General features: G+C 38.5%; 1 protein-coding gene across 1 annotated transcript in view; it reads right to left on the reverse strand.

Moving 5' to 3' along the window:
- The window catches only part of ABCC4 (ATP binding cassette subfamily C member 4 (PEL blood group)), a 206,568-nt gene that overhangs the window by 113,986 nt on the left and 79,023 nt on the right, over positions 1 to 13,559 (reverse strand). The window lies entirely within an intron of this gene.

The raw sequence follows: 13,559 nt of genomic DNA on the forward strand, positions 1-13,559 counted from the left end.
GTTAGATTATGATTTCTTTAAATGGCTGAGAAAAGAATTGTGCTGAATAGAATAACTATTTCTGTCTGTGTATCTTTTTTGTAACTTAAGGTTTTTGCCTAGAGGGGTTCTCTATGTTTTGAATCTAATTACCCTGTAAGGTAGCTACCATCCTGATTTTACAGGGGGGATTTCTTTATTTCTAATTACTTCTATTTTTATTAAAAGTCTTCTTGTAAGAAAACTGAATGCTTTTTCATTGTTCTCAGATCCAAGGGTTTGGGTCTGTGGTCACCTATGCAAATTGGTGAGGCTTTTTATCCAACATTTCCCAGGAAAGAGGGGGTGCAAGTGTTGGGAGGATTGTTCATTGTTCTTAAGATCCAAGGGTCTGGGTCTGTAGTCACCTAGGCAAATTGGTGAGGCTTTTTTACCAAACCTTGTCCAGGAAGTGGGGTGCAAGGTTTTGGGAAGTATTTTGGGGGGAAAGATGTGTCCAAACAGCTCTTCCCCAGTAACCAGTATTTGTTTGGTGGTGGTAGCGGCCAATCCAAGGACAAAGGGTGGAATATTTTGTACCTTGGGGAAGTTTTGACCTAAGCTGGTAAAGATAAGCTTAGGAGGTTTTTCATGCAGGTCCCCACATCTGTACCCTAGAGTTCAGAGTGGGGGAGGAACCTTGACAGGGCTCTATTGTCTGGACATTTCACAACACATATAGTCACCCTCAAACTGAGATGTTTTTCCTGTTTGGGAAATAAACGCTTCTGCAGATCCGTTATGAGAAGTACTAAGATTATATGCAGTGTCACTTCAACAGGATTTTGTATAAATGTTTAAACATAGGCCTGGGAACCTTAGCACCTAAATTAACCTCGATTTCTCCATTTGTAAATTGGAAATATGTAAGTACCTAGCTCACTGGGTGCTGCAATGATTGATCATTGTTTATAGATCATAATGAAAATAAAAGGCAATTTATATATATATGTGCTACAGTATATATTGCAAATAGTCAGCACTATAGGTCACATGTTCGTTTCTGTCATGTAGAGCAAGAAAGAGCAAACAAGCCCACTGACCCATAAATGAGGGCAATGCTTCTCTGTCATGCTCCACACTGACTCTCATACTGCAAGAAGTCCTGCATACAAAAACCTCATGGTCAGGACTCCATCCATTCAGAAGGGCTAGACTAATTGAAGAGGTGACAGCCACTCCAGGATATTGTATCTGAGGAAGACCACAGGGATCACACACATAAAATAACTGCACTAGCATAGAAATGGAATGGATGTTCGAATTTTGGGGGTGGGGGTGACTGGGTTTTGGGGGGGTTACAGCTGATGTGCAAAGGAAAAGATGTATTGCGAAGGTCTGATGTATAGGGAAGGTCCTAAAAAAAGAAGCTGTAGCTGTTTTCCTACATGAGAAATTCAGGTCAATTGTCCTGGAAGACTAGATAACCTTGCCTACACTCGGAAAAGTATCCATTATTGACAATGGGTGTTCAAAGAGATGCAGCTGAACTTGTGCTACCAAGTGCAACCAAGGACAAACTGTGTTCACCATTGTTCACCATGATGTTCAACTGCATTCGCTGGCGACTAGCAATAGCAGAAGGAAACTGTTTTTTCCTATAGACAAGGCTAAAGGTGATTGGAGACTGAGAAATGACAACAGCAAAAGAATGAAAGTTGAGCAATTAACAATGGAATGTTTTTTAGTCAGACTGTTTTTTTCTTAACGCAAATTGGACTTCAATGACTAACATTTTGGGCAAAGACACATTTGGCAAAGATTTTGCACACACTGTAGTTTAAATGAATTACTCGTAATTAATACATTAATTTGCCTAGTAACGAATCTATTTGTTAAAAAATATATTTCGTGAACCTTTTCATTTTTGTCTGTGTTATTACAGACATACTTGCTGACAGGTATTTTGAAATAAATGATCAAAATAATGGAAACTGGCATGATTATACTGTGTTATTTTGACAAATAAAATATGCAGAATTTTTAATATTTTGGCACAGAATTCCCCCAGGAGTAATAAAGAAGCAGAAAAGGCCACAAGCCCAAATTTTAAAAAAAATTATTTGCAGATCTCCCTAAGTGGATTGTTCTTCCCATAATAAAAACCTTTCCACATTACCCAAAAGGGATACTGGTTCAACGGCAGCCAAAACCAACCTATTCATGCTGCCACTTGGAGAAAGAGTAAGATTTGTGAACCACAATATATGTCTGTATGCAGATAGCCTGGGCCTACACCAGATGTCTGGGATTCAATAATATCTTGTGACGTGTGAATTTTGGAGGACAGATCCCCTTTCCACTCTGTGGAGTGGGGCAAACCTCCTCCCACACAGACTGATTTGGATTTGGATAGTGAGTGAATCTGGAGTTTCCTCATCTTGTACCTGAGATGTTCCTGTGGAGGAAAAAGTGTCCCTATATCATCATCTAGCAGCTTGACATGTAGAAGTTTACTAGTTTGCAATAAATATATTTTAATTAAAAGTGTCCTAACTTCATTTTAATTAGGGAAATCAGTTTTAGTAATGAAGCTATGAGCCAAATAATGGCTGCTCCAGTGTAGGCACTGTGGGAGCTAGAGAGAGGTTGTTAGCCTTGCCCTGCCAGCCAGCCAGTGCTCCCATGCAAAGAAAGTAGTGATAATGTACCTGCCTGCCCTTCTTGGAGCAGGGAGAGTGAGAGAGAGGGAGAGATGCTGCCACCAGCTCTGAACAATCCAGATATGTTGTAGCCATGCTTCCTTTATATTAGAAGGCTTTGGAGAGGTCTGTTGGGGGCAATCCATGCTACATCTTTTCAGTGGTTATGCAAAGGAGTACTATGGAGTGTGCTTCTCCAGCACCACCAGAGGCATCATATTTGCTCCTGTTCTGTATGCATAATGCCTCCCATTATCACCACACTTCCTACCCTTTTTCCACCCCACCCATACCTAGCTTTAACAGAAGGAGTCATAATTTAACCATACATTTTAAATCTCTTGACTCAAAGACAGAAGTTTTATGCCATGGTCTGTTTTGCTGAGTAAGTGTAATGAGTTATCAGAAAGAACATACCAATGTTTGTTAGGATGATGCCATATGTATTTAGTTGCATACTTCTTGGCCTTTTAAATAGCAATAAATGCACATTGCAGGATCAATATATAATATTAAAAATAGATTTTGAAACCATCTTGGTCTAATCTCAATGCTGGTACAATACGCTTACATGTGGGGAACCCAGCTTTGGGATCTAAATGTTGTCCTTAATTTATGGAGTGAGAATGCTGTGGCCAAGGAGAAGAAAGTACTTTGTGTTTGTTTTCTTGTGACCTTTCCAGTCAACTAAGGAACAATGTTGATGAGCTATCGAGGAAGCCGTGACCAGATCTCTTTGATGGAAAAAGATTCACCACAATATGAGGCTTTATGTGTGCTATTTACTAATTAGCAGGGGTCTATATTGTATCTTATATGTATTAAAATTTCACCATGAAATAGTGTGCCTGACAAAACTGTGAAGTACTGTGCCTGACAAAGTGCCTGAAAAATGCAAGGAAATGAAAAGTTAAGCCACCAAACTGTACATATACCATCTTCTCCACCGACCAACACACTATCATTACCACAACTGCCATACACAAAAGACCATGCACCACAATCTTAACTGTGGCCTTTATTTACCTTTCTGCATGCACCCCTTCATCATATTCTTTTTTCCCTCAACACCAGGAGTCGTTTAGTGTAGGGTTGTGTTGAGAGAAGTTAGAGTGGTAAAAAAGTACGTGCAGGGGGAAGTTTAAAGAAGGTGATGGAAGGATGGCATTCCTAGATAGGCAAAGTAGAGATGGAGGTATATTGTCTGAGGTACAGTAGCTGTGGCACTGGTAAGACATGTAGTTATGAATGGAAGAGTAGATAGTACAAATCGCTCGGTGGCTTAACTTTTCATTTCCTTACTTTTATGGGTTAGTGTTTGTCAGGATTCAGGGCTTGAAGCAAAGACAGACTCCAAGTAACCTAACAAATGCAGTTGGATCAGCCCCACCTCTCCTGGGGGAAGGATAGCTCAGTGGTTTGAGCATTGGCCTGCTAAACCCAGGGTTGTGAGTTCAATCCTTGAGGGGGCCATTTGGGATCTGCAGCAAAAATTGGGGATTGGTCCTGCTTTGAGCCAGGGGGTTGGACTAGATGACCTCCTGAGGTCCCTTCCAACCCTGATATTCTATGATTCTAACATGGATGCCAGGCACTGTATGGGAACCAGGACACTTCCATCAACCAAGACACTGTATACTGTATGGGAACCAGGACACTTCCATCAAGCAGCCCTACCATGGTCTGAGCTGCGGTCACTTGGGAAACACCAAGTTCCAGCTCCAATAGAGCCTTTCTCCTCTCCTTGCAGGCCAACATTTGTCTCATGGTATCCTGGTGATGGCCAATCAGCATCCAAAACATCTTCAACTCTGGCACCCTGCCATGCCTGACACCAAAGTAGAGGTGCTGCTGGACTCAAGTGCCTCAAGTAATTTCATGGATCTTGAGCACACAAGATCCCCACCAGCACAAGGACTTCCCCAAATTAGTGGAGTCCATACATGTGTCATTCCTTTCGTAGGGACCAAATGGCTCCCTTAGAGGTAACCACTCTTCTAGGCCATCAATAAATCCTCTGGTTTGGGCTAATTCATGCACTGCATTCATCAGTTATTCTTGGCATTCTCTGGCTCATTGTCCATGACTGGTCAGAGCTGCCGAGGTCTGCTGGCCCCGGGCAGTGGTCCCCTGCTGGCCAGTCAGCTGGAGCAGCTGTGGTATTCCGCTGGCACTGGCAATAGTCCGCAGACGCCGGCAGCTGGTGCCATTGGCCCCGGGCACTGGTAAGGCATGTAGTTGTGGATGGAAGAGTACAATTATTGTTTACTTCCCATGACCTGTCCATGACTTTTACTAAAAATACCCATGACTAAATTGTAGACTTAATCATCAGGTATTCATGAGTCCTTCCTAGTTATAGAATAAAATCTCACAGAAAAAATTGTAGTTCATCATTGAGAAGATATTGTGCACACCCAGACCCATCAACCAACCAAATAGGGTTGTATGCACACCCTGACACACTCCCCCATGGATAAACCCATTAGCCCTGTGGGCATCCAAGCGCCCTGCCCCACCAAGTGTGCACAGTGCATAAGCTTTGTTATAATGGTTAAATATGATCCTCAGTTCACCATTTCATTTCTTAAAAACTCCGATTCCACGAGTTGTTCTCAAAAGACACCCCCCTGCCAAGTTTTGCATAGATAGACAATGTTTTTAAAAAGATATTGATCAACAATATAAAACAGGACTGCCAAGGAAAATAATTCAGCAGGAGACCAAATTCAAATGCTTCCTATTAAAAATATGATAAACCAAATCAAAATGCATAGAACATTCAAAAGGGGATAAAAATTAAACTAGTGTAAAATTTCACCCCAAATGGACACCTAACATTTAGAGGGAAATTTCCACACACACACCCATTTTAGAATACTACCCTAGCTATGGAGTCACTTCCCAGAGCCTCTGTAGTGGACACACAACATATGTCTACTTTTTATGTTTTTTACTCTTAAAAAATAATGAATTAAACAAAGCCATATGTGATAAATGAAGGGGGGGAGGGGTCGCTTCCTTTTATGGACACCCAGCCAGCCAGCCAGCTTTAAAATCCCTCTTGGTAGCTGTTCTCTACTTGCTTTATCTGTAAAGGGTTAAAAAGTCTGACTGCATGCATAAGTAAAAGGAAGTGAGTGGGCACCTGCCAAAAGAGCCAGTGGGAAGGCTAGAACTTTTTAAAATTGAAACAAGACTCCCCTTTGGCTGTCTGTTGTTGTTCTCCAGAGAAAGGAGATGCAGAGCAGGAATAGGGCTAAACTATGCTGTAGAAAGCTTTAAGCCAGGTATGAAAAACCATCAGATCATACCTAGAGACTACGTATCTGAAACCCCAGATATGTAAGTATAGGAGGGAATGTTTAGGAAGAAGACACGATTAGGGTTATTTCTTATTGGCTTGTGGACTCCTCTGTGCTAACCCCCAAATGCTTTTGTTTTGCTTGTAACCTTTAAGCTGGACCTCAAAAATATTATTTTGATGCTTAATCCTTATAAGTGGTTCTTTTTAAATCTAGCAAAAAGACTAAGTTCCAAATTTTCTTCTTTTTTGTTTTTAATAAAATTTACCCTTTTTAAGAACAGGATTGAATTTTTGTGCCCTAAGAGGTTTGTGCATATGTTGTTTAATTAGTTGGTGGCAACAGCTGATTTCCTTCGTTTTTCTTTCTCACTTCTTCCCCGGAGCGGGAGTGAAAGGGCTTGCGAGTACCCCACAGGAAGGAATTCCCAGGTGTGCTTTTCTGGGTTCTCAGAAGGCATTTTTTTGCACTTGAGTGGTGGCAGCATCTACCCATTCAAGGTCAGAGAGAAGCTACAATCTTGGGAGTTTAATACAAGCCTGGAGTGACCGGTATTAATTTTTAGAATCCTTGCAGACCCCCACCTTCTGCACTCAAAGTTCCAGAGTGGGCAATCAGCTTTGACACCATACAAGGGCAATAACTTACTAATGCAAAAGCTATTTAAAATACTGATATCTGTCAACACACCTACCCCATCAAGCTGTTCCTTCACCTACATACCTAAATAGGAAATCATGTTCTTATTTAGGATATATTCATACAGTGGAAGATAATGTCACAAATACCCAAATCTTGATTCTCTTTAGACTTCCTGAATTTCTACCCATATTAATGCATGATACGCTGTGATTGAAAGTAGCTGACAAAACACCAACATACATCTTTTTCTGGAAAAAAAAGAGGGGGGGGGGAACCAACATGCTAATTTATTCTGGATTGTTTCTAATGGTTTGGCAATTAATTCTAGCTGTTACCTTTTCTAATTAAACAACATCAGAGTAGTGATCACTTAAACACTATCACTATCAAGTGCAGAAATCTCGCCACTCCCGCAGCTACTGATTGCTATAGTTCAGGTTTTAATCTGGATTTCTGGAGTAGGTAGACTTTTAGATATAGCATCATCCCAATTTTCATTCATATCTTCTACTGAAATTTTTATTTTGGATTGTAAATCTGAGAAGTGTCTTTTCATCCCAGTCTTCTTCAAGAGCCTCACATGCAGAGAAACAATCTTCAACTGTTGCATAATCTGCTAGATGCTTACAGTCTGGTATGAGACTAATTAACTCATCCAGATGCTGCAGTGCAGATTACCCAGGATCATCTGGGAGACAGAGTTCCGTGCAGTACAAAACAGAAAAGCACTGTTAATGAAACACTTTTTTAATTGTAATGCTCTTCAGTTCATTCCAACTTGCAGCAGCTCAGTTCACAGCACCCAGCAGGTTGACGTCTCTGCAGGCAATGTTGTGCTTTAAATTGTATCCATTTTATCAATTAGAAATGACATTAAACACTAACAGAAGGTTTTTAGTAATTTGATTATCCCAACATATGACTTTAAACACAAGGTGCAGTTTCCTGGAAGCCTTTTGGTTTCATATTTCAAAGACTTATATAGCCGTGACCAAGGGCTCTGTCCATAAACAGCAAGACAGAATGACTTTTTCACACTCTTTGTTTTGTTTCCAATTCACAACAAACCTAGAAGCCTCCTACAATTTTTAAACAACTAGATTATTACTTTCTCTATCCCTCAGATCACTTATTACTAGCTTTTAAACCATACTTGTCTACCAATCTGTCTATTTCCAAATCCTTATTTTATGGTGGGGTCACACTAACTGGGCTATTCTTCAGTGTTACAGTTTTAAATCGCTCACACATTGTTTCACTAATATTATCACTCTCCATTTGTTTCCTTTTGAAAGTGCCTTGAACCATCAATGTTTCCTTCCCACCTGTGGTGAGTTGTTAAAATGTCCTGAATCTGTTTATAACCATCGCATAACTCCTCTTCTACTTTTCTGCATGCCACATTCATGAATGACTTTAATTCAGTCTTCTAAATTCAATACTTTTAATTAGGTTCCTTTCCCTTTGTCAGCTTCTCTCCCTACCCCTTTACATCTGGTTCAGATGGAACGGCTGCCTTTCTGACGGCTTTAGCAAGTGGCAGCATAGAATTGCAGTATCTGGGCAGGTCAGCATATGGTCAGAAATGAGATTCACAGCAGGCCATTCTTTTGCAGGGGGTCTTACTGTGAGGAAGATGGAAAATCTCTGTGAAGGGACTTGAAATCTTGTGCCAGTGAAGCAGGACACTGCCACTTGGAAGTGGCTGCAAGCACAAGTGTCACTCTATATCTGTTTCAAATATGTGCAGTATTCTTCTAAACAGCTTTTATAATATTTTAATTTTATTTCACACATTAAGGGTAAATAGAGTGAATGGCAACCTGACGAACTGCAAAGGTAGTGGGCTTGTCTCATTATCAGCTTCTGACTGAGCTTCAGCCAATGATTATTACAAAGAAAAATAAGAATAAAGATGAAATAGGTTATGATAATAGATAATAAATGTAACCAAAATACTGGTGTAATATTTACTAACCTTAGACTACTCCTACAGTAATCAACTTTATAAAGGTTATTGGCAGAATCACAACAGGAATCAAATATACGTAAGTGTAAGTCTATTTAAATTCGTAACAAAAGCTATGAGACTATCAGTAAGTGAACAACTCCCATATAATATCATTTAATATCACACCCTGATAAGACTAAGCACATATAACCATTGTTATATGAAAAAACATTAAACCTTTTTAAAAAAAACCAAAACATGTAGCAATCAAACAGGTTTTAATTACCACACCTACTTTAAACTACAAACAGTTCCATTCAAACACACAAAAACAATATTTAGAGTGTTATGTGGCTGTTCAGGATCTTTATGATTGATGGAATCTATTGTGTTGTCATCTTTATAATCACTCACATTTGTTGTTACTAACAAGGAAAAGGAGGGTGTGTTTTTATTTTATAATACAGGTTGTCTTACAGTGACTAACTCCTTCCTTTGAACATAAACTAACAAACCTGTGTACACGTGAATATGTTTTAAAAGTTGGCTCACAGAGGGAAAAAAACAAAGCCTGTGGAACTTGAGCTAATATGAAAAATATTCTACTTAAGGGAGCTATCAAATAGCTATTATCCTTACTCACCATTCCTTGAAGTTCATCTTGATCACAAGGAAACATCAAAAAACTATTTTAAAAACCCAGTATATAATATATTTTGTTATAAAAGGAAACCAGTTAAGTAATTTCACTCATATAGGCATATAACCAATTTTCTGACATTGCTACTGAATATTTTATCAGCAACGAATTATAACACTAGCGAAATATTTTAACATGAAGCCTTGCCTTGTAAACTGCCTGTCCCATACGTCAAAACATCACCTACCATAAATCATAGAATTTAAGACCAGTATTTCTTGTTTAAACATGCTACTTATTCAGCAGAATCACTTGTGTGAACAAGCATAGATTAAAGTACACAAACTTAAGCAGCTTTGCCATCCAACTGATAGAGCTATAATTTAAACTCATTATCAGTGTTCTAACTTTCAGAGTGCTGAAATAATGTGCTTGTTGAAAATATTATACATTTAAATACCTTAACAGCATTGCCCATTTGAAGCTACTTTCAACTTGCAAATAAAACAGACAGGCATTTGTGTATTGATGAACATGCTTTTCACCCAACAAAGGAACTTTCTGTGTCAAATTATAGGTGTTTAATCAGTTGATTTATGAACACCACAATTAAATAATCTATGCCGTAGAAAAAAATAAACTGCATTATAAAACCACTTTTCTTTTATATTTTTATCTACCACATTTATAGTTGGGATTTGCTTTTGCCTCATGGCTAGTAGCTTTCAGTTTAATATATCATTTTTGGCTGTAAAGGTAAGGGACTATTTCTTTCTATGATAATGATGCCTGAATCTCAAAAAGTTTGGCATGGAAGCACCCAAAAGACTGAACGCTTATTCACAGCTTGTCCAGCCTCTGGCACAAATGGGCTGAAAATTTCACCAGAAATAGGACATTTCTTGCAAGACTTTCAGTACTTTCTGCTGCTGAGCAGGCCAGAAATGCTGTTAGGGCCGCAGTCCACAGTATTGCGGCTCCTCTTGTTCTAGTCCCAGCCCGAAACCCAGAGTGCTAAGAGTACTAAGCGTCTGTTTGTTTTGTTTATAAAGACTGAGAAAATTTTGTGTACATCTCAGTAGTGCTTCTGGTTCTAGACAGAGCTTTGGGGGGAAAACAGGTTTCTATTTTATCTGAACAAATTCATACATATGAATCATTTATTTTATTCATTCCTATGGCACTTATAGCATGGCAGCAGCGGGTTTCAGTTTACGAAATTTAAACAGAAAAATTATGTAGACCATCCACAAAAACTAAAATTATTGCAAGGACTAGCATCCCTTCTCTAAGGAGAGAAAGAAAGATCAGCCCACAAGATCCAAGAAACAGAAAAAATAAACACAATTATTTAAAAGCTATGGAACTATATTTCAAAGTAGGAGCTCTCAATTAAACAATCACTCCTTGTGGGATCTTGGTGTCTAACGCAGAGTTCTGTCAAATTTGATGACAAATTTTCTTACAAACAAGTAGAAAAAGAAACTAAGTGTTGCTAGAGTCCTCCTTATATGAGCCAAATAGGTAAAATCCATAATGTTACCTGCCTCCTTTGGTGACAAGACTACACAGTTTGTGGACTCTAATCTCTTAGAAGACAGGCTTCGAACTTACAGTGAGAATAATTAAGGGAAAATATTATATTTGTATGTAATCGAGATAATACCACAGAACCATATTATTGCCCAATGTATAGATTGAAAAATTGAAAGTCCAATGCTGAAAGATTGCTTCTAAAAATAGACCAGATGAATCTTTGTTATTTTTCTAATAAACTGTTGTAATACTAGACCAGGATAAAATGGATCATGCTGCCCTCTTGTGCTAGACTTGCAAAAGAGAGCAAGCCTTTATTCATGCTGGAGAACAGATGAAGTGGAACATATGAAGCATTCACTATGAACTGGAAAATGTCCACAGTTCCCTCCTAAGAGCTAACCTGGAATGCATGTTCAGACTCCCATACTGGTATCTGGATGGAGGAGCAGAGGAAAGTTTGAAGAGCAAAGGATAACTTGTATATTCCTTTAAAAGAATGCAAGTAAGTTTTATTAACCAATATAGACAAGCAATAAATAATAAAGTCTGAAACCCAACAATGTGATATCACATATAAATCAAACATTATTATGACTCCATAATTAGGGGTCTGTCGAGATCCACAGCTAAAACTGAATTTCAGTGCCCCAATTTCCAATCACCACTTCTGCACATAGAGTAAAATTTTCAAAAATGTTCAAGTCACTTAGGCACTTCAGTCCCATTTGCAATGAGACTTAGGCTCCTAAGGATATGTCTACACTGCAATTAAAAACCAGCCTGGATGCTGGGACACTCCAGGCTCCAGCCTGAGCCCAAACGTCTACACCACAATTAAACATCCCCTTAGAACCACACCCCATGAACATGAGTCAGCTGGCATGGGCCAGCCGCGGATGTCTATTTGTAGTGTAGATAGACCGTAAGTCACTTCTGAATATAGGATGTAGGTGCTTTCTAATAATGTTACCAAATAGTGTTACCAGTAACACACTTAAACAATCAATACTAATTGCATTTTTACATATGTGTCATATTACATAATGGTAGAATCTGCCTACTTAAAAACCTTTATTTTCATTATTAAATATAATATTTTTTAAAATACTTAACACGTTTTTCTATTGTTTCTTTTATTTCCTAAAACATCATGACATCTAGATTTCCAAAATTATTCCAGATTACCTCAATCGTTCCTAATTCTCATTTATACCACGACACCTTTACACACTTCTGGAACTGTCAGAACAGCATAAAGGGGTTTGCATGTAAAGGAGAATCAGTCCCCATATCTGAGTCATAAGTTAATCAGTAAAATATTATTTTTAAAAAGTTATTCCCATTAATCATCTTTACTGATTTGAGATACACCACTGGGAGCTGATGAACATGTCATGAATTCATCACCTATTTCCCTTTTTCAATGTCACTTCCCTAGCCCTACTTACTAGCCTCTTTCCCCAACAGGAACTATTAGGTGCTCAACGCTTTTGCAAAATCAAACCACTTATTAGTTGCCTAATTGGATTTAGTAGCCTAATTTAGTCCACCATTTTTAAAATCTAGGCTCTTGTATTTAGTATTGCTGCTTATAAAGAATGATCCTCCTGAACTACAGAGAAGTAAAGAGATAGCTAAGATTGCTGTGGGGATGTTAACAACGAATTCCTTAACTTCTGCATTACTACAATCTCATCCTTACTGGTGCATATAACAGTGTAAATATAATATTAAAAGAGCAACACAATACTTTCAAAATAAAGTTGTAGTTCATTCATTCATTCAATCAATCAATCAAGGCACTTCTTTTAATAAATGGAGACATCTTTAGCCCAGGCAAATCTTGCTCCAGTTCAAAAGCTACCTGCACAGGAATTGATAGCAAAATGGAATCCCTAGGTTGAAGATCTAAAATAAGATGCATACACAGTACAAGATTTTCCAGATGACTGAAAGATGGTGCACATATCGTGCTCAGCACTAAATTGCAGAACTGCTGACTGCTGCAACTTTGAATAAGAACAACCAGAGTTTCATATGCCTTCTTTATGAGAGAAAGAAGACGTGCAAAAATACCTATACAAGAATATCTTTATATGCTACTGTTAGCAAATGATGTAGGAGAAGGAACATGTGTACACAGAAATTATTCCTAAATCATAGAATAACTACTAATAATGGAAACATCCATGTAAAAACCATAGAGAGATCTGGGTAATACTAGTGTATTTGTTCTATGCATAGCTGTTGTTAAAAAACAAATAATGATCTTTTACATCACACTTTTCATCTATAGGTTTCAAAGTACATTACAAAGCAGACTGGTAAGTAATGCAGACTGAATGCAGCTATTTAATTCTATCCCATAGATATGACCTAGAGATTTTATAATAAATTATGTTCATTGAGCTTACTACAAGATGATTACATCTCCCCTCAGATGGGGTTACTGTACCTTGTTAAACTCTTCAAAGGGGGAAATGCTGCATATCTGGTGATATCCCCCTTGGTTGGTCCTGCCATTCCTTTTGACCAGCTCCAACAGGCATCACACAAACAGATATATCCTGCTCCACTGAGCACCAGCTCTCCACTCACCAGCCCCCTAGCTGAGCATACAGTTTCTCTTTGAGCCCTCCCGCCTAGACTGCCACATACCCATAATGTTGGCCCACAGACATATCTCTATGCATGTCTAAATGCATGTTATGTTCAAAAAATGGTACCATGGCTATCTACTGCACTTATAATCTCACATCCACTGCTTTTTACTTCATATGAACATTTATGCAAAGGAAAAAATAATAATTCTCTCAATGAAA

The sequence above is a fragment of the Natator depressus genome, chromosome 1 (genome assembly GCF_965152275.1).
Source record: "Natator depressus isolate rNatDep1 chromosome 1, rNatDep2.hap1, whole genome shotgun sequence".
NCBI lineage: Eukaryota > Metazoa > Chordata > Testudines > Cheloniidae > Natator > Natator depressus.